Below are 21,228 nucleotides of genomic sequence, written 5' to 3' on the forward strand. Positions count from 1 at the left end.
AACATTATTCCTAAATGGAGTTTACTAAACAATCTGACTGAGATAAGCTGAACGACAATTAGTCTGGAAAATACCACAATGGCACAGTTAATGCTCTTCAAGATACTGGCGAGGTTAAAAAGTCTCAGTTATGAGATAGACTGGTATGCTGGGTTTGTTTTCCTTGGAGCAGAGGAGGCTGAGGTTGGGGTTGGGATCTGATTGAGGCAAAGAAAATTATGACAGGCACGGGCAGAATACATTGTGAGAATCCTTTCTCCATGGCACATGTGTCTAAGACCAGATGGCACAAGTTTACGGTGAGGATTAAATGCTTTGGAGGAAGTCTGAGGAAAAGCTTTTTCATCTAAAAAGTGGTAGACGTATGGAGCACGCTGCCTGAGAGGGTAGTTGAGGCAGGTATTCTCAACATTTAAAAAGCATCTGGGATGAGCATTTAAAATGCTAGGTCAAAGTAGGCTGTGGAACAAGTGCAGATAAATGAGATTAGTGCAGCTTGGTGTATGTTGGGAGGCATAGACACGGTGTTTCTATGCTGTATGACTCTACGAGATTGAGGGTCACATAAAAATTTATTCTACATCTGGCCGTTTATTCCTTGACATTAACTGGATGATGTTCATATTGTGGACTTTATACACGTCTTTCTCCAGCACTAACATTTGTCACCGTGAAGAGCATTACAATCAGAGTGTCGAGATGTCTACATGATCCTGTACAGATCTGACCAAATGGATTCCAAAGTATATCAGTTTCAATTTTACGATTTAAAACAAAAATCGCTAAAACTTTCAACTACTTTATCTGTTTAAGTGAAATGAAATTAGAACATACTGAAACCTTATGTCAACAATACCAGGATTGATTTTAATCAGTCGACAATCTTCATATTCACTGAACGGATCATATACATATCAAAATCCAATCCGTCGGATGCAGTTTAAATGCACCTTAGGAGAATCTAAACATACTACATTAAAGTGTAAATCATACATACGTATCAAATACGTTCAGCAGCCAGTTCAGACACATGTCGACACAGAGTGGCACATTGACCAAGTCCTTGTGGTTTTGTTCCAAAACATCATAAATGGACGTTAAACAGTTGATTACTTCAGTCACATTCAGAAGTTGCTCGGTTTGTGTCAATTTGTGTTGATCAAAGACGCGTTGCGCTGTGTGCAACTCCAACAGATCCACTACAAAGGAGGAAGAAAACTAACTTTGATTACAGTTTTAACTTATTGAGCTATCAAATAAAATTAATTCCTGTATTTGGCCTAGAAATAAATACAATGATTCACAAAAGTACTCTGGAATGAAGGAAACAGGCCATTTCCTTCTCAAATGCACGATGTCAAATCTAACTAGGGAACCGTCAGTGATAATGTATGGTTTAGAAGGGGTGGACACTAGGAAGTTGTTTCCGTTAGGCGGGGAGACTAGGACCCGTGGGCACAGCCTTAAAATTAGAGGGGGTAAATTTAAAACTGAAATGAGACGACACGTCTTCAGCCAGAGTGGTGGGCTTGTGAATTCATTGCCGCAGATTGCAGTGGAGGCCAGGACGTTGGATGCCTTCCAGGCAGAGATCGACAAATTCTTGATCCCAAAAGGAATCAAGGGCGAGGGGGAGAGTGCAGGGAAGTGGTGTTGAAATGCCCATCAGCCATGATTTAAATGGCAGAGTGGACTTGATGGGCCGAATGGCCTCACTTCCACTCCTATGTCTTATGGTCTTATGATGCTGGTCATATTCTGTCGTTTGGTTCAGTAATTTCTGCAGAACAATGGTGGAGGAACAGTAGCTTTGTATGTTATGAAGCCCTCCTTTATATTTATGAAGCAGGACTCAGTACAATTTAAACTAAAACATCCATCTCTTTCAACCGACGTGCATTCTCACTACATCCAAATCCAAAGTACAAACTAATTGGCTCTTTACTCGTTTCAAATAGTGGATCTTACAACCCCTATTTCACTGCTGGTAATCAGCATTCATTTAAATCACACTAGGTTGCAGCTATGAAGTGTGTTAATCACACATTCTTGTTCATTTTAAAAAGGCGCTCTGTTACCTCGGTTTTGAACTAGATTTCTCTTATAATTTTGCTCTTTTGTCAGACACATGGTATGTTCGACAGCGTCTACCAAAAACAATTAGTAGTTAAACAAGTATCAATTCAATTTTAGTTCACATGATGCCAACAAAATCTGGCAAACATGGTCAAAACATGGAATGCCAATCGAACCACTCCAAATACAACAGAACCTCCATAAATAAAATCTAATGGCAATATGAGGAATGAAGCTCCCAGAGATATGCATTCATCTGAGTGAAATCGTTGATTTTCTCGGCTTCTAACCCTTTCACAGGCAGAGAGATCCTGGCCCATGAACCTTCACTGCTTGAAAAAAATTCCCCTCGACATCGCCCTACATCTTTTCCCCAAAACATGAATGCATTCCCTTCTCCTTGTAACATCATCCACCAGCCATGGGAACACAGCCTCTCCACGTTTATCTGATCCCAACCAATCATAATCCTTTATGTCTCCATTAACTACTTATTAATCCCCTGTACTCCAATGAAAATAGCGTTAGCTAAATTTGTTGATAAAATGTCACAATCCTAAAACAGGTTGGGTAAATTTCATCATTATTACTCAATATTACCAAAATTATTACTCTTGAAGTTTAGTCCCAGATTTGGGTGTATCATTCCAGTCCTATTTCAAGGTTCAGGATAACTTCTTTGTTTTAGCACTGCATGAGCTACATTATAAAGCCCCATCCCACAGATACGAAGGTGGGAAGAAACACATAAAATCTGGAGGGCACTGTGTGTACATGTGTGGAAGTTCTGGGGAACTGTCAAGCAGCCTGCCTATCCTTTGACCTCCTGAGACTAATCGATGGCAATTTAAGGGATCCCCTCTATTGCGTAAGGAGATGATGTCAATCAGGAAGGCAGTCAGCTTTACATGCACAATCCAGCATCGAAAAACTGAGTTGGTAGGGGATCCTCATCCACAGGCCCCTTGGCCTGATCCAAGGCACTTCACGCCCTTAAACTCTCATCCAACGTTTCAACAACCCCGAACAACCCTCGACCACTCCGCACCTCTAGTCCGGGACCTGCCATCCAGCCATCAGCAACTTCAGACTCTTCTGGGCTCTAAGTGGCCAGGAGTTCTACAAGGTAGAACTTCCATCCAAGAGGGCGCCCCATGTCCTGCCTCCAGCCATTTAATGCTGCAGGGCAGCTGTGAAGAGCATGGGCAGGGTCCCATTTGGCATTTCAACTGGGAGACACCTGAGCAGGAGTGGGGGCAACAGCACCATGTCGAGTACTATTCACCAGACCAAAACTTCCATATCCTCAGCATTCTCTCCAATGTTCTGCCAATTCAACAGTCAGTGCCCAAGGTTAGTGGGAAACCAGAAATAAGGAAAGATTTCAAAGCCGAGAAATAGAAAAGAAACCGACAATAAGAGCTTATTTAAACAAATGAAAAGGAAGGAAGAGGTCAAAGTGAACGCAGATCCCTTAAAGAATGGAGGCTGCAAAAATAATAATGGGGAATCAGGAAATGGCAAATGAGACAAATAAATACTTTATGTCAGTCTTCACAGCAAAAGGCACAAATACCATCTCAAAAATATTTAGTGAACAAAGAGCAAAAAGCAGACAAGAAATATCACCAGAGAAAAGGTGCTCGGGAAACTAATGGGGTTAAAGGTCGATAGGTATCTGGGACCTGATGTACTCTGTGCTAGTATATTAAAAGATGTAGCTAGTGCGGCCTTACTTGAAATACTGCGTGCAGTTCAGGTCGCCCCATTACAGGAAGGATGTGGAAGCATTGGAAAAGGTTCAGAGGAGATTTACCAGGATGTTGCCTGGTCTGGAGTGAAGGTCTTATGAAGAAAGGCTGAGGGACTTGGGTCTGTTCTCATTGGAGAGAAGAAGGTTAAGAGGGGATTTAATAGAGACATACAAGATGATCAGTGGATTAGATCGGGTGGGCAGTGGGAGTCTTTTTCCGAGGATGATGACTTCAGCTTGTACAAAGGGGCACAGCTTCACATTCAGGGATAATAGATTTGAGACAGATGTCAGAGGCAGGTTCTTTACTCAGAGAGTGGTAAGGGCGTGGATCGCCCTGCCGGCCAATGTGGTTCACTCAGCCACATTCGGGGCATTTAAACAGTCCTTGGGTAAGCAGATGAGTGCTGATGGGCTGGTGTAGCGGGGTGGGCTTATATTAGTTCACTGGTCTGTGCAACAACAAAGCCCGAAGGGCCTGTTCTGCGCTGTATCGTTCTATGTTCTAACCCCCCACCAGCACTCATCTTCACTGGTTTCATCCTCGCCGCTTCGAACTGTCTGTCTCCTCTCGAACTATCTTCTCAGCTATCCATCTTCAATCCGCCTCCCCCTCTCTCCATATTTATTTCAGAATCCCTTCCCCTGCCCCATTTCTGAAGAAGGGTCCAGACTCCAAACATCAGCCGTCCTGTTCCTCTAATGCTGCTTGGCCTGCTGCACTCATCCAGCTCTACACCTTGTTTCTTCAGATTATCCAGCATCTGCAGTTCCTACTATCTCTGAAGAGATTTTCTTTCTCTTCTCCCACAGCAGTCTTGGAAACAACTCATATGGGCGTGGGGATTTGTTCACTTTTAAACCAGCCAATAATTTCAATTTCACACTGCATCTTCCTGCTTTATAGACATCAATGCTCCTCCTTGAAGGGAGGACAGATGGGAGGTGCTTGTCGACTGTATCGATGCTCTTCAGTTCTGAACACAGATTGCCCCATCACCCTTCGTACACCCCGGTTTCTAATTGGCCCTACTCTTTCCCTGGTTATTCTCCTGCTTGATATGCCTGCAGAATATCTTGATATTCTTTCCAATCTTGGCCACCACCGTTTCTTCACACTTCATTTTTATACGTCACTAGTCATCCATTCATTTGCTCCCTTTGCACTTGTCATAAACATGTCCTGAACATTCCTCAAGATCCAGGGTTCTCCAGGCTTGTTGATCATAAATTTCACCCAAAACGGAACATAGCTGGCCTTTACTCTCCCAGTTCCTTTTCTGCTGTAGATTCGCCCTCAACTAACTTCCCAAAATATTACACCCAGATCCTGCCTTGTTTCAGTCAAATATGCCTTACCCCAAACCAAAAACATTTTTTTTTAAACAGATCTCCTCTCCCACGTTGAAAAGTCTGTTGTCATGGTCACTATCACTAAAGCACTTAGCCACTGTCACCTTGAACACTGCCTTTGTGTCCCAGAAGTAGGTCCAGCATTGCACCGTCCCTTACAAGCTCGTCTACATGGTGATGTTAAATAATCTCTCAAATGTATTTAAAGAATTATTTCCCAAGTAAAACTTTTATGTTATCTCAATTAATGTTGTGCAGTTGAAATCCCCTAATATAATCTTTATATTCTTATTTTCTCACCCCTCAGTGAATTACCTGCTCTTCAATTGCCCACTGCTTGGAGGCCGACAGCTTAAATTCCTCACCACATTAGCAAACCCTTGTGCAAGGATTTTGGTTCCTTTCTGCTTCAGCTGCAGACCAGCCAACTTGCAGAGGATATACCATCCCCACAAATTGTCCTTCAGATCCATGTGTCTAAATCCCTCCCCAAACACAAACACTTGAGCCAAGCATTCATCTGTTTTCTTCCCCTTTTTCTTGCCTTCTCAGCATGTGGCACCAGGAATAATCCAGAGATTGCAACTTTAGAGGTTCTGCTATTTAATCCACTGCCTAGCTCTCGGAACACTTGATGCAAGACCTAATCACTCATCTTACCAAAGTGTACATCGAGCTGCGTCTTACAGTCCTCCTCCTTCAGGATATTTTTAATGACATTGTTGATCTGGTTAACATGCCATAATGGAGTCACATCAATGACTGTGAAAAATCTGGTCTACCCAGATCGTCGCAATGGGCAAAAAAGCACACCAATGTCTCTACTTCCCAGGAGGCTAAGGCAATTCAAATATAAAGGGCAACTTTCATTGATGTACCAGAGAAAGCATCCTATCTGGATGCATATCATAGCATGGTTTGGCAACTGTTCTTCCTAAGAAAACAACAGACTCCACAGTCATGAACACAGCACAGTGCATCATGCAAATCAGCCTTCCACTCATTCATTCCACCTATACTTCCTGCTGCCTCGGGAAAGCAACTGAAATAATCAAAGGTCTTTCTCACCCGCCAATTACACTCTCTTCTACCCTTTTCTGAAGGGAAGGTGTCAAAAACTTTGTATTCATGTGTGAACAGATCCCAGAAAAGCTTCTTCACCACTGTTATTGGACATCTGAATAGAACACTTAAAATTTTAAATCTAATTTTGATCTTGCTCTCTGTGCATCTTCTCTGTTGCTGTCATTATGTTCCATTTCACTAATGCACCTTGTATGGTATGATCTGTCTATACTGCATGCATCACAGAACTTTTCACTGTACCTAGGCATATGTAACAATGAATACTCTAATCAAATTGACTGTGTGCAAGAGAGAGGTGAACATATGATTGTGTTCAAGAGTGCAAAGACAGTGCACGAAAGTGTGAGTGTGCGCAGGACAGAATGTGTGCGCCAGTGACTGTGCTCAAGAGCGTGTAAACGAGAGTCAGCACAAAAGCGAGTGTAACAGCAATGCATGAGGCAGTGAGAGTGTCTGTGAGAGCGAGTGAGCTTGAGAGCAAGTGAATTTGTAACCCCAAGTGTGTGAGGGAGAGTTTTGTGTGTGTGTGTCTGTGTGTAGTTGAGTGTATGAACATTGGCAAAAGATCCTGCGAACAGGGCATGCAAGTGTGCCACGGAATGTGTGCAAGACCATGCATGATTGTATGACAGTATGGAGTATGAATGAGTGAGAACGTGACTCTGTGTGTGTGTGTCTGTCCGTGTGTGTCTGCCCGCGTGTGTCTGTCCGTGGTCAGTGTGTGTGGATAGTATGTTTGTGCATGAGGGATAGGATATGCATGTGCAACATAGTGTGACTGTGAACTTCTGTTTGTGCCTGAGTGAAGTGTTGGGGGAGAATAGGGAGAGGAGAGATCGAGAGAGCGTATGTGAGAGAGATGAGATGAGGAGAGGAATAAGAAATGATGAGTGGTCAATACCTGGAGGTAAAAAAGAACAGTGTGAGAGTGTTAATAGAAGCCGCTGGATAGAATATGGAGGCTAAAATAGTATCAGAGATAATGGGAACTGCAGATGCTGGAGAATTCCAAGATAATAAAATGTGAGGCTGGATGAACACAGCAGGCCAAGCAGCATCTCAGGAGCACAAAAGCTGACGTTTCGGGCCTAGACCCTTCATGAAAATGGTTGGCGACTGGGACGTGCAGTTGTTTAGTGTGAACCAAGCCTCCGCTTGGTTTCCCTGACGTAGAGGAGGACCACACAGGTAGTGGGAACTGCCGATGCTGGGGAGTCTGAGATAACAAAGTGTAGAGCTGGATGAATCAAGGGCTATGGGGAGAGTACAGGGAAGTGGAGTTGAAATGCCCATCAGCCATGATTCAGATGCCAGAGTGGACTTGATGGGCCAAATGGCCTTACTTCCACTCCTCTGTCTTATGGTCTTATGAACACAACAAGCCAAGCAGCATCATCCAGCTCTAAGATAATAAAATGTGAGGCTGGATTAACACAGCAGGCCAAGCAGCATCTCAGGCTCCTGAGATGCTGCTTGGCCTGCTGTGTTCATCCAGCCTCACATTTTATTATCTTGGAATTCTCCAGCATCTGCAGTTCCCATTATCTCTCATCATCCAGCTCTACACCTGTTATCTCAGATTCTTTTGTGTCCAATTCCTGACAAAAGATCTGGACCAAAAACGTCAGCTTTCCTACTCCTCTGATGCTGCTCAGCCTGCTGTGCTCATTCAGCTCGACACCTTGTTATCATAGAGACAGCACATGTTAGGTGTCTTTGCTACATCAAGTTTTCTGAGTGTCATAACCTATATGACAATGTGTATCAGCTTTGAACTTATTTGTATGTTGAAGCCATTCATGTAATTTGCATGTGAATAAATTTACATTTGGACTCTGGTGAAATACAAAGAAACCTAGACTTGTTTGAAAATTAAATCGACTTAATTAATTCAGTCATATAATTGGCATAAAAATATAAGAAATTAATCCTACTCAAAATCTTGGAGATGTGTTTGTTTGGCATTAGGGTATTGAAGGTGGAGATGTGGTCAATAAGTAGGAGCTTGATGTAGATGCCCTTGTTATCTGGACGTTCCAGAGATGTGTGTAAAGCCAAAGAGAGGACATCGACGATGGATCTGCTGCATCAGTAGGTGAATTGCAGTGGATCAAGGTAATGTGGGAGGGTGGAGTTGATGTGGCCCATGACCAACCTCTCAAAGCACTTCATAGTGATGAAAATGGATGTAAGAGCCACTGGGCAGCAGTCATTTGAGGCTTCTGGAAAAATTTGCTGACGTTCAGTGCGGGGATCTTAAAGCTTTAGCATGAACATCAGAAAATTGGAGAAGCCTCGAGCATATGAGCACAGGTAGCTGAGGGTAGGGAGGGCGGGAATTCCAGAAATCAAAGAGGGCAAGACACAGAGAGAGAGAGAGAGAGAGAGAGACGGAGATCATAGTGAAGAAATGATTAGCCTGGTAGGCAGTGGAAAATACATGATTTTCCATGGAACATGCAGACATCTTCGAAAAACAGGACATTGAGTTTTCAAAGTTTTGGAAATTAGTGTTATAGTTGATTTAGAGTGAATCAAATTGCTGTTCACACCATTGCCATCACCTTGCCCTTGTCAAGACAGACATGGATAAAGTTCTCAAAGCTGATAGAAAATTGAAAGCACTGGCATCCTGTGACGATGGTACGTTTCCTTCCTTTAAAAATAATGCTTGCAGCTTAATTGGCATAATAAAGAGCACAGGGGCTCTGTTTGACGCTGCCGCCTCACGGCACCAGCAACTTGGGTTCAATTCCACCCTTTGACTATCTGTGTGGAGTTTGCACATTCTTCATGTGTCCGCATGGGTTTTCTCTGGGTGCTCCAGTTTCCTCCCACAGTCAAAAGACGTGCAAGGTCGGTGGACTGGCCATGCTAAATTTCCCAAGGTGTTCAGTGATGTGTAGGTTAGGTGAGTTATGGGTGGATGGGTCTCGGTGGGATGCTTTGAGGGGCAGTGTGGTTGTGTTGGACTGACGGACCTGTTTCCACACTGTAAGGATTCTCTGATTCATGATTCTATGATTTTACTGAGCACAAAGGTACAATATTAGCCCGTCATATTTGTCTCACCTCTTGACACATTGACAAGAAAGCTTTAATTTCAGTTTCTGTGCATTTTCAATGTGTCTGCTGTCTCTAACAAGGCTTGACTGTATCTCCTTCTCGAATGCACATCTCCTGTCCCCTAACAAGTAGTGGTGTCACTTGCTTTTCATTCAGTACCATCAGTAAAACAATAGCCTCCATATTATAAGATAATAAAATGTGAGGCTGGATGAACACAGCAGGCCAAGCAGCATCTCAGGAGCACAAAAGCTGACGTTTCGGGCCGAGACCGTTCATCAGAGAGGGTGTTGGGGAGAGGGCTCCTAAATAAATAGGGAGAGAGACGGGGAAGCGGACCGAAGATGGAGACAAAAGAAGATAGGTGGAGAGGAGAGTATCGGTGGGAAGGTCGGGAGAGGATAGGTCAGTCCAGGGAGGACGGACAGGTCAAGCAAACGGGATGAGGTTAGTCAGGAGGAAATGGAAGTGCGGCTTGAGGTGGGAGGAGGAGATAGGTGAGAGGAAGAACAGGTTAGGGAGGCGGGACAAGCTGGGCTGGTTTTGGGATGCAGTGGGGGGAGGGGATGAGTTGGGCTCGTTTTGGGATGCAGTCGGGGAGGGGAGATTTTGAAGCTTGGGAACTTCACATCGATACGATTGGGCTGCAGGGTTCCCAAGCGGAATATGAGTTGCTGTTCCTGCACTCTTTGGGTGGCACCATTGTGGCACTGCAGGAGGCCCACGATGGACAGGTCGTCTGAGGAATGGGAGGGGGAGTTAAAATGGTTCGCGACTGGGAGGTGCTGTTCTTTATTGCAAACCGAGCGGAGGTGTTCTGCAACGCAAACATGAGATTTTTTCCTTCTAGCTTGCACTCACTGGAGCACTGCAGCAAGCCTGAGACAGAGATTTTGGCCAGGGATCATGATGGAGTGCTCAAGTGACAGGCAATTGGAAACCTGGGGCCATTTTTATGGACAGAATATAGGTGTTCTGCCAAGTGGTTGGTCAGTCTGTGTTTCGTCTCCCCGATGCAGAGGGAGACCATATTGTGAGCAGTGAATACAGTAGACTAGATTGAGTGAAGTGTGGGTAAATCGCTGCTTCTCCTGGAAGCCTTGGATAGTGAAGCGGGAGGAAGTAAATGGACAGATATTATGCCTTCTGTGGTGGCATGGAAAGTGCTGTCGGGTAATGGGGAGGTGTTGCGAATGGATAAAGAGTGGACTGAGGTGTCCTGACGGAATGGTCTCTGCGGAAGGCTGACAAGAGAGGGGAGGGGAATATTTGCCTGGTGGTGGAATCTTGTTGGAAATCGTGGCTGATGTTCTTCTAGATGTGGATATTGATGGGTTGGGCTTTGAGGACCAGTGCACATCATCAGGGGTGAGGCCAAAGTGTAGGAGATGGGTTGGACACAGCTGAGAGCTCTGTCAACCACAAACGCAAGGAATACTCAGTTGAGGAAGAATGCAGACATTTCAGAATCCCTCCAACAGAAGACGAAATCATGAGAACAAGTGGATCTGTCGGGACAGTCCTGTTTGAAGATTATGGGAACTAAGACTACGTTGTTTGTCATAAAGGCTATGGTTGAGTGATCATATTCAAACTGAAGAGACCAAGAATGTGAGATTGGAGAATGGGTGGAGAACCATGCCTCGAGAATCCCTCTGCGGGTCTATGCTTGGCTTGGGCTACTATGGTTACCTTGTCCCAGTTTCGTATGAGAGGCGTGATCCTCCACCCATAATGCAGCCAACAAAGAGATACAATTGGACCCCCACATACAAAACCATACAGATCAAAACCCGAAATGACAGTACTCATGGTAACAGACCGGACAGTATAAATTCCAGACAGAGTAGAGTAACATTGTTTCGCTGGAGGCTTTACTGATGATGTCACACATCATGGTGACGAAACGTCTCAATGAAAACAAGCCAGCTCGGCGAGCAAGTCAACAACCTCAATCAGAGAGCTGGCTGTTTTGAACTACCTTGTTCAAGTGTATCATTTTGGATCTTGAATGTTAAATCTCGCTCCAACACAGGGACGGAGGATTGCTGTTAACAGCTGCATTATAACTAATTCATATTGAATCATTGTTTTGACCAGTCCAGAGATGTGCAGGTTAGGTGCATTGGGAATGCTGAATTACCCACAGTGCCCACATAAGTGTAGGTTAGGTATATTAGCCATGGGAAATGCAGGCTGACAGGGATAGAGTAGGGAATGGGGATGGGTCTGGGTGGGATGCTCTTTGCAAGGTTGCTGCGGACTTGTTGAACTGAATGGCCTGTTTCCACACCAGGGATTCTATAAAACCAGGTTTTACTAAATTAGTGAGAGAGTGAGTTTATCAATTGCTAAATGCAAGAAGTCAGAAGGCACCACAAATACACACAAGTTAGAAACAAGAAATTAGCTCAAAAAACATAACCGTTAAGAGGGATACGGATAGTTCAGCCTTTGGATTGTTTGTGAAGAATAGAAAGTGGGATGTTGTGGCCACTAAGTTGGGCGATCCCCGGAATGCTTATATGAATTCAGCAGTTAATTTTGAGATTCTTGTTGAAATTCTTTTGACCTTGTTTCCTTTTTGACATTGCCCTGGTTTGCAGAGCTCAGAGCAAGAGATTGTCTTTTCTTCTAACCTGCAGCATAGGCCTATGAAATGGCTGTCCTAGAACTGTGACCTCCACAACTCCATAGACCACACGAGCAGAGTCGCCCAGGAATACACACGATCTGACATTCAAGAACTATTGAGATAACAATACTCAGTGTGGGATTGGAAAAGACAGCATGTACAAACAGAAAACAGCTGTAAATACTGTCAAGAGGTGAAATAAAGTTATAGAGCTAAATTAGTGGCTCTTTGCTTACATGCTCATTGTATTCAGAACAAAATCAACAAATTAATAGCACACATACAGGTTGGCGGGCATGATTTGAGAGCTATTACAAAGACATAGTTATAAGGAGATCAACACTGGAGGTAAATGTGCAGGGCGACGTGACATTCCAAAAAGACAGGCAGGAGGGAAACTGACTGTCAGCGATGAAATTACTGTGAGAACAAGAAACGATCTTCGATCGGAAGACGTAGAATCCAATTGTATTTATTTGTTAACGGGAGGAGGACATCACTAGCTACGCAGTGTTTGTTGTCCATCCCTAATTGCCCAGGGGTCAGTTCAGAGTCAATCATAGGGCTGTGGGTCTGCAGTCACATGTAGGCCAGACCATGTAAGGATGGCAGTTTCCTTTTCTAAAGGACATCAGTGAACCAGGTGGGTTTTTCTGACATTTGGCAATGGATTCATGGTCATCATGAGATTCTACATTCATGATTTTCTTTTATATTCAATTCAAATTCCACCACCTGCTGTGCTGGGATTTGAACACAGGTCCCCAGAATGTGATCTAAGTCTCTGAATTAACAGTCCAGTAATAATACCACTCGGCCATTTCCTCCCCAATCTTGGAACAAGAAAACCTGTAGCTGACTCCCACGTGGGGAAAAACACTGAACCAGGAGCTTCTTCAAACGAGGTGATCGCCTCTTCTTACATTTTAAGATAGCTATGAATTATCAGGACCTTGGGGGAAGCTACTAAATTGGGGGAAGGAGTATCAGGTAGGAGCAGAGCAGTATTAATTGGGAGGAGCTTTTATTGTACATGTCGACATTTGATACGTGGGAGTTATTTAAAGACCTAGTGATCAGCGTTCAGATCTGGCCTATTCCAGGGAAGGAGGAATGACAAGGATGGCAATCTCAGGACATATGGACATAAGAAATAAAGCAGGAGTAGGTCATTTGTCTCTTCCAGCTCGCTCCGCCATTCAATAAGGTCATCACTGATCTTTTTGCGGACTCAGCTCCACTTACCCTCCCATTCACCAAAATCCTCAATTCCTTTCCTGTTCAAAGATCTATCTGTCTTGGCCTTTAAAACATTCAACCAGGGAACCTCAACTGTTTCACTGGGCAGAGAATTCCACAGATTCACAACCCTTTGGATGAAGAAGCTCATCCTCAACTCAGTCTTAAATCTGTTCACCCTTATTTTGAGGCTGTGCCCCGGAGTTGTACTTTCACCCATCAGTGGAACCAACTTCAGTGCTCCTTTCCTGTGTATTTCTTTCGTAATTTTATAAGTTGCTATTAGAACATCCCTCATTCTTCGAAGTTTCAGTGAGTGCAATCGTAGTCTCCTCAAACTCTCCCCATACAGCAACATTTTCAATTCTAGAATCAATCTTGTGAAGCTCCTTTGCACCCCCTCCAGTGCCAGTACATCCTTTCTCCAGTGAGGAGACTAAAACGGTACAAACTACTCTACATCAAGCCTCACCAGCACCCTATACAACTGGAGCATCCCCTCCCGATTTTTAAACTGCATCACTCGAGCAATAAAGGACACTATTCCATTTGTTGCCTCAATTACCAGCTGCGTCTGCAAACGTTTTGTGCTTCATACACAAGGCTGCCCAGCTCCCTCTGCATAGCAGCATGCTACAATTTTTCACCATTTAAGTAATACTCCATTTTGCCCGAATTGCCACCAAAATGGATAGCCTCACATTTTCCATCATTGCACTCCATCTGCTAGACCCTTGTCCATTCACTTACACTTTCTGTGTCCTTCTGCAGACGTTCATTATCCTCTTCACACTTAACACTAAAATGTGTGGTGGAGTAATCTGTGAACTGTAATAGAACATATAACAACACAGCGCAGAACAGGCCCTTCGGCCCTCCACGTTGCGCCGAGCTGTGAACTAATCTAAGCCCATTCCCCTGCACTACCCCATCGTCAACCATATGCTTATCCAAGGGCTGTTTAAATGCCCCTCATGTGGCTGAGTTAACAACATTGGCAGGCAGAGCATTCCACGCCCTGAACACTCTCTTAGTAAAGAACCTGCCTCTGACATCTGTCTTAAAACCATCACCCCTCAATGTGTAGCTGCACCCCCTTGTACAAGCTGAAGTCATCATCCTCGGAAGAAGACTCTCACTGTCCACCCTATCTAAACCACTGATCATCTTATATTATCTCTATTAAATTCCCTCTTAGCCTCCTTCTCTCCAATGAGAACAGACCCAAGATCCTCAGCCTTTCTTCACAAGACCTTCGCTCCAGACCAGGCAACATCCTGGTAAACCTCCTCTGCACCTGTTCCAACGATTCCGAGGCCGCACTAGTGTTTCTAAGTTGCAGCATGACATCACGTCTCCGGAACTCAATCCTTCTACCATTGCAACCTAACACACCATCAGACTCCTGAACAGCACCATCTACCTGGGTAGCAATTTTCAGGAATCTATGCACATGGACACCAAGATCCCTCTGCTCACCTACACTGTCAAGAATCTTTCCCTTGACTCGGTGTTCTGCCTTCCTATTAGTCCTCCCAAAGTGAATCACCTCACATTTATCCGTGTTAATCTCCATTTGCCAACTTTAGGGACAATTCTGCAGTTTATCCAATTCTCCCTACAACATGCAACATTCTTCCACAATGTCCACCACTCCACCAACTTTAGTGTCATATGCAAACTTACTAACCCATCCACCAATGCCTGCGTCCAAGTCATTTACACAAATGACAAACAGCAGTGGTCTCACAACAAATCCTTGAGACACACCACTAGTAATCAGACTCCAGGCTGAATATTCTCCATCAACCAGCACTCGTTGCCTTCTTACCGAAAGCCAGTTTCTAATCCAAATGGCTAAATCTCCCTCAATCCTGTGCCTCTGTATTTTCTCCAATAGCCTACCACGGGGAAACTTATCAAAGGCTTTACTGAAGTCCATGTACACCACGCCAACTGCCCGACCCTCATCCACATGTTTGGTCACCTTCTCAAAAAATTCAATGAAGTTTCTGAGACACGACCTGCCCTTGACGTATCCATGTTGTCTATCTCCAATCACATTGTTACTTGCTAGATGATTATAAATCCTATCTCTTATAATCCTTTCCAAAATTTTTCCTCCAACACACCCAAGGCTCACAGGTCTATAATTGCCTGGGTCATTCCTACTACCCCTCTTGAACAAGGGCACAACATTTGCAATCCTCCACTCCTCTGGTACGAAACCTGTAGACAATGAGGACTCCAAGATCAAGGCCAAAGGCTCCACCACCTCCTCCCTCGCTTCCCAGGCAATCCTCGGAAAAATCCCATCAGGCCCAGGGGTTTTATCTACCTTCACACCTTGTCGAATTGATAACACTTCCTCCTTACTAACCTTAACCCTTTCAATTCTAGTGCCTCTAACTCAGTCACCTCCTCTACAATATTCTCCTGTCCCTCAGTGAAAACAGATGAGAAATATTCATTTAGCACCTCTCCAATCTCCACAGCGTCCACACACAACTTCCCACTTCTGTCTTGGACTGGCCCTATGCCTACCCCAGACATCCTCTTATTCCTCACATACCTATCGAAAGCTTTTGGGTTCTCCTTTATTTCCCTGCCAATGTCTGCTCATGCACCCTCCTTGCTCTTCTTAACTCTCTCTTTAAATCCTTCCCAGCTAATCTGTAGCTCTCCATCACCTCATCTGAACCATCTGGTCTCATCATCACATCAGCCTCCCTCTTCTGCTTAACTAGAGATACAAGTTTTTTTTAGTTAACCACAGTTCCCTTAGCTTATCGCTTCCTCCCTGCCTGACAGGGACGTGCCTATCAAGAACACGCAATATCTGTTCCTTAAACCAGCTCCACAATTCAATTGTCCCCATCCCCTGCATTTTGCTAACCCATTCTATGCCTCCTAAGTCTTGACTAATCACCTTATAAGGGAGGAATGGAGAAGCCGATAGTGAAGAGGACGATCAGAGGTTACAGCAGAACATAGATAGACTGGAGAGTTGGGAAGATAAATGGCAGATGGAGTTCAATCCAGGCAAACGCGAGGTGATGCATTTTGGAAGATCACATTCAAGGACAAACTATACAGTAAATGGGGAAAATTGATGAACAGAGAGATCTGGGCGTTCAGGTCCATTGTTCCCTGAAGGTGACAATACAGGTCAATAGGGTGGTCAAGGCGGCATATGGCATTGGACGGGGTATTGAGTACAAGAGTTGGCAGGTCATGTTGCAGTTGTATCGGACTTTGGTTCCGCCACATTTACAGTACTGTGTCCATTACCAAAAGGACATGAACGCTTTGGACAGGGTACAGAGGAGGTTCACCAGGATGTTGCCTGGTAAGGAGGGTGCTAGCTACAAAGAGAGGTTGAGTGGATTAGGATTATTTTCATGAGAAAGATGGAGATTGGGGGGGACCTGATTGAGGTCGACAAAATCATGAGGGTATAGACAGGGTGAACAGCAAAAAGCTTTTGCCACCCAGAGCGGAGGACTCAATTACTAGGGGTCATGAGTTTAAAGTGAGAGGAGGAAAATTTAGGGGAGATATGCATGGAAAGTTCTTGACAGGGAGGTTGGTGGGCACCTGGAACGCATTGCCAGTGGAGGTGGGCGACGCAGACACATTAGCATCTTTTAAGATATATTTGGACAGGTACACGGACGGGCAGGGAGCAAATGGACACAGACCGTGAGCAAACAGGTGAGAGGTTAGACAGAGGATCTTGATCGGCGCAGGGTTGGAGGGCAAAAGGGCCTGTTCGTGTGCTGTAATTTGCTTTGTTGTTTTGGCTGACTGGAGGGAAGGAGGAATGGATCGCTGGAGGGAGGGAGGGAGGGAGGGAGGAATGGATGGATGAATGGACGGGGCAAGGAGCAGGAGGACGGGGTGGGGGGGGTGGGGGAAGGAGAAGGAGGACGGGGGAGGAGAGAGAAGGAGGGCGGCGGCCGGGCGGGGGGGGAAGGAGGAGGAGGAGGGCTGGGGTCGGGGGGGAAGGAGGAGGAGGAGGACCGGGGGGGGGGGGGAGGAGGAGGACCGGGGCGGGGGGGGGAGGAGGAGGAGGACCGGGGTGGGGGGGGGGGGGGAAGGAGGAGGACGATGGTTGGGGGGGGGAAGGAGGAGGACGACGGTGGGGGGGGGGGAGAAGGAGGAGGACGACGGTGGAGGGGGGGAGGAGGAGGACGACGACGGTGGGGGGGGGGGAGGAGGAGGACGACGGTGGGGCGGGGAAGGAGGAGGACGACGGTGGGGGGGGGAAGGAGGAGGACGACGGTGGGGGGGGGAAGGAGGAGGACGACGGTGGGGGGGGGGAAGGAGGAGGACGACGGTGGCGGGGGGGGAAGGAGGAGGACGACGGGGGAAGAAGGAGAAGTAGGACGGTGGGGAAGGGGAAGGAGAAGGACGACGGTCGGGAAGGGGAAGGAGAAGGAGGACGGTGGGGAAGGGGAAGGAGAAGGAGGACGGTGGGGAAGGAGGAGGAGGAGCGGGGAGTGGGGGGGGAGGAGTTGAACACAGCAGACATCCTGACATCAGCTTCCCTGGCCTCTGATGCTGCATGTCCTGCTGTGTTCATGCTCACGAACACCTCGTTACCTCCCATTCTCTTTTGTTTGTGTTTTCTTGCTCTTCCTCCCTCCCTCTGATTCTCACCCCCTCTCTCACCTCTGCTGGCCCTAATTTCACTCCCTTGTCATGCTCCTTTATTTCCATCTTTCTGTCCCTTTTCTCTCTCCCACCACAAATTCACTCTCTCTCACTCTGGCTTTATGAACAGGGGGAGAGAGTACAAGAGGAAAGGAAACCAAAGCACACAGCGCCTTCGGCTGAGAGGGAAATTAAGAACTGCCAGAGATTTTCCAAACCGTGACACAGGAGTTGCCTCTCTCCCTCTCTCTCGACAGTCTCTGTCACTGCCTCACCCAACCCCACACCCATTCGCGTCCCATGGTGACTCTCCACAAACCCACCTCCGGGTAGAAATGCAAACACAAGTTACTGGAAATGCTCAGCATCTGTGAAGAAAAAGTACTGAGGTAGCATTTTGGGTGCGATGACCCTTTCTCTCCGAGCTCCGGCTAGAAATGCTCCAGCCTCTGGGACAGGGTCCCCTTGTAGTCGGAGAGCTGCGGGTCGATCTCGGCTGTTCGCTTGGCGCAGGGCATCAAGAGCTCCCCTCAGCCCCAGGAAGGGATATGTTCACCCCCTAACCTTATACTGACAGTGGTTGTGTTCTTCCCTCATCCCCGGGAGCCCCTCTTGCCTTCTCACCTGGTCGTCGGAGTGCTATTTGGCTACGGAGGGCGGTGCGATAAAGAGCCCACTTCCCACAGCCGCGGGGGAAGGGGGCATCCCTTTACTCCTCAACCTCCTCCCATCTCATCTTGTGGCAGTGGCTGTTCGGCTGCAGAAAGCAGCGCTGCCCGTGACCCCAAACCTCCCGACAACACCCCTCTCTGAACCCAACCCCCACCACGACCCTTTTGCAGTAGCTGTAGGCCACTCAGTCACAGGGCTGTACGATAGTGACTCTCCCCATGTCCCCTCGCTTCCAGGACGGCTATCCTCCAACGCCTACCCCATCCCATCCCGCTCCTTCCCTTTACCTTGTAGTCGGAGAGCTGTAGGCAGTTCTGCTTCGGAAACCCGCGCAGGGCTGTATAATAGACACCCTCCCAATGTCCCCAGCCTTCCCTTCACACGGGGAGGGGTATTCTCACCCCCAAAACATACATTCCCAACCCCTCGCTTTGTGATAGGAGTGGCGCAGGGTGTGAAACAGGGATCGTGCTCATGTGCCCAGTCCTCCCTTCACCCCAAACCCCGCTGTGACCTTGCAGTCGGAGATTGTTGTCGGCTGCTCAGCCACGGAAGGCGTCGCGTAACGCGGCCAGGTACTCGGGGAGCGCAGGCTCGGTGCCAGGCAGCTGTTCAGGCAGGTAGCTGTGCCCAGGAGCCGGGCAAAGAGGCCTTCTCCCACCTCAGATCCCCGCTCCTGGCAAAGGCGGCGCAGGGCCGAGCCAATGAGCAGCGAGCGCTCCAGCAGCCCGGATGCCTGCTCCTAGCCCGGTGGTCATGCTGGAGGCCGCTGGAGAACAGGGGGTTGTAGGGGTCCAGGAGCGTGGTGCGATGATCCCCGCTGCCGAAACCCTGGGTCCTCAGCCCCTCCCGGGAAAAGGGATCCAGACAGCGGACTCGTCGCCGAGGGAGAGGGGGAAAAAGGCGTGAGTAGGAACAGGAGAGGAAGGGGATTGACTGCGAGGGAGAAAGAGACAGAGTGTGTGTGAGAGAGAGAGGGGATTAGAAATGCAGTCTGATTGTGGATTGGTTGGGTTTAAACAGAGATTTTTAAACTTTGTTCGAACGAAACCCAGAACGCTGCCTGCTGAGCGAGTGGAGAGGCTCGGACAGAGAGGAAGAGAGACACAGGGAAAGATAGGGGGGCGGGGGAGAGGGGGCAGAGAGAGGTCACAGGGAGAGACGGAGAGACAGGGGAGAGAGAACGGCAGAAGCACACACAGAGGGAGGCAGAGACAAGAGGAGAGACAGAGGGGCGCACACACACACAGACCAAAGAGACAGAGAAGTGCACAGCGAAGTGGCAGAGACAAGACGACAGAGAGAGAGATACAGAGACATAGAGTGAGGCACACACAGAGAGATGGAGAGACAGAGATTGTGTGTGTGGGGCAGGGGGTGGGTTTGGAGAAAATGGGAGAGAGAGAGAAAGAGGCAGAGTTGTAGAGTTGTACAGCAGTGAAACAGACCCTTCAGTCCAACTCCTCCATGCCGACCCGGGGGCCGGGGCCCGTGGGCGCGACAGGGCTGCGGGGGGCCGGGGCCCGTGGGCGGGACAGGGCTGCGGGGGGCCGGGGCCCGTGGGCGGGACAGGGCTGCGGGGGGCCGGGGCCCGTGGGCGGGACAGGGCCGCGGGGGGCCGTCCCTCTGAGGGGGACAGGGCTGCGGGGGCGGGTCAGGACTGCGGGGGCAAATCGCCGTGAGCGGGTCAGGACTGCGGGGGCAAATCGCTGTGAGCGGGCCAGTGCTGCGGGGGCAGGTCCCCGTGAGCAGGACTGTACTGCGGGGGCCGGTCCCCCTGAGCGGGATAGGGCTGCAGGGGGCCCGTCCCCGTGAGCAGGACAGGGCTGCAGGGGGCAAATCGCAGTGAGCGGGACAGGGCTGCGGGGGCCGGTCGCCGCCAGCGGGAGAGGGCTGCGGAGGCAAATCGCCGTGAGTGGGAGAGGGCTGCGGGGGCCGGTCCCTGTGAGCGTCTCAGAAATGCAGGGGCAAGTTGATCCGGTGAATTCAAGTATGAAATTACATGAAAGGCAGCAATGAATTTAAAGCATCAAGAGGAAAGAGATTTGGAATCCAGCATTCGTTCATGGGGATGGAGCAGCGCTTGGAATATTACCTTCAGTTCTGGTCGCTTCATTACAGGGAGGATGTGGAAGCTTTAGAGAGGGTGCAGAGGAGATTTAGCAGGATGCTGCATGGAATGGACGGCAGGTCTTATGAGGAAGGGTTGAGGGGGCGAGGACTTTTTTCATTGGAGCAAAGAAGAATGAGAGGTGACTTGATAGAGGTATACAAGATGATGAGAGGCATAGCTGGAGTGGATAGTCAGAGATTTTTTCCCAGCGCAGAAATGACTATCACGAGGGGGAGAAATTTTAAGGTGACTGGAGGAAGGAACAGGGGAGATGTCAGACCTAAGTTCTTTACACAGAGAGTGGCGGGTGTGTGGAATGCGCTGCTGGCAGTGGTAATGGAGTCAGATACATTTAGAGGCTTTTAAGCGACTCTTGGATAGGCACATGAAGGACAGTAAAATGAACGGTATGCAGGGTAGTTTGATCTTAATGGGATAATAGGACGGCACAACATCGTGGGCCGAAGGGCCTGTACTGTTCTTTGTTCTATGTTCAGCCAAAGGTTCTTTTCAGGAGAGAGTAATTGATTGTAGTTTTTAAAGACAGAACTGGAGGACAGAGAAAGATATCAAGGAAGG

The 21,228-nt window shown here is 47.5% G+C and overlaps 1 protein-coding gene across 1 annotated transcript in view; it reads right to left on the minus strand.

The window, feature by feature from the left end:
* Positions 1–21,228, minus strand: part of LOC132209406 (dystrophin-related protein 2-like) — a 164,729-nt gene that overhangs the window by 127,177 nt on the left and 16,324 nt on the right. Inside the window, exon 3 of the mRNA XM_059644494.1 lies at positions 998–1,199. The gene's annotated coding sequence lies outside the window, so the exon portion shown is untranslated. The remainder of the gene's footprint in view (positions 1–997; positions 1,200–21,228) is intronic.

Source organism: Stegostoma tigrinum, unplaced genomic scaffold (genome assembly GCF_030684315.1).
Source record: "Stegostoma tigrinum isolate sSteTig4 unplaced genomic scaffold, sSteTig4.hap1 scaffold_91, whole genome shotgun sequence".
Classification (NCBI taxonomy): Eukaryota; Metazoa; Chordata; class Chondrichthyes; order Orectolobiformes; family Stegostomatidae; genus Stegostoma; species Stegostoma tigrinum.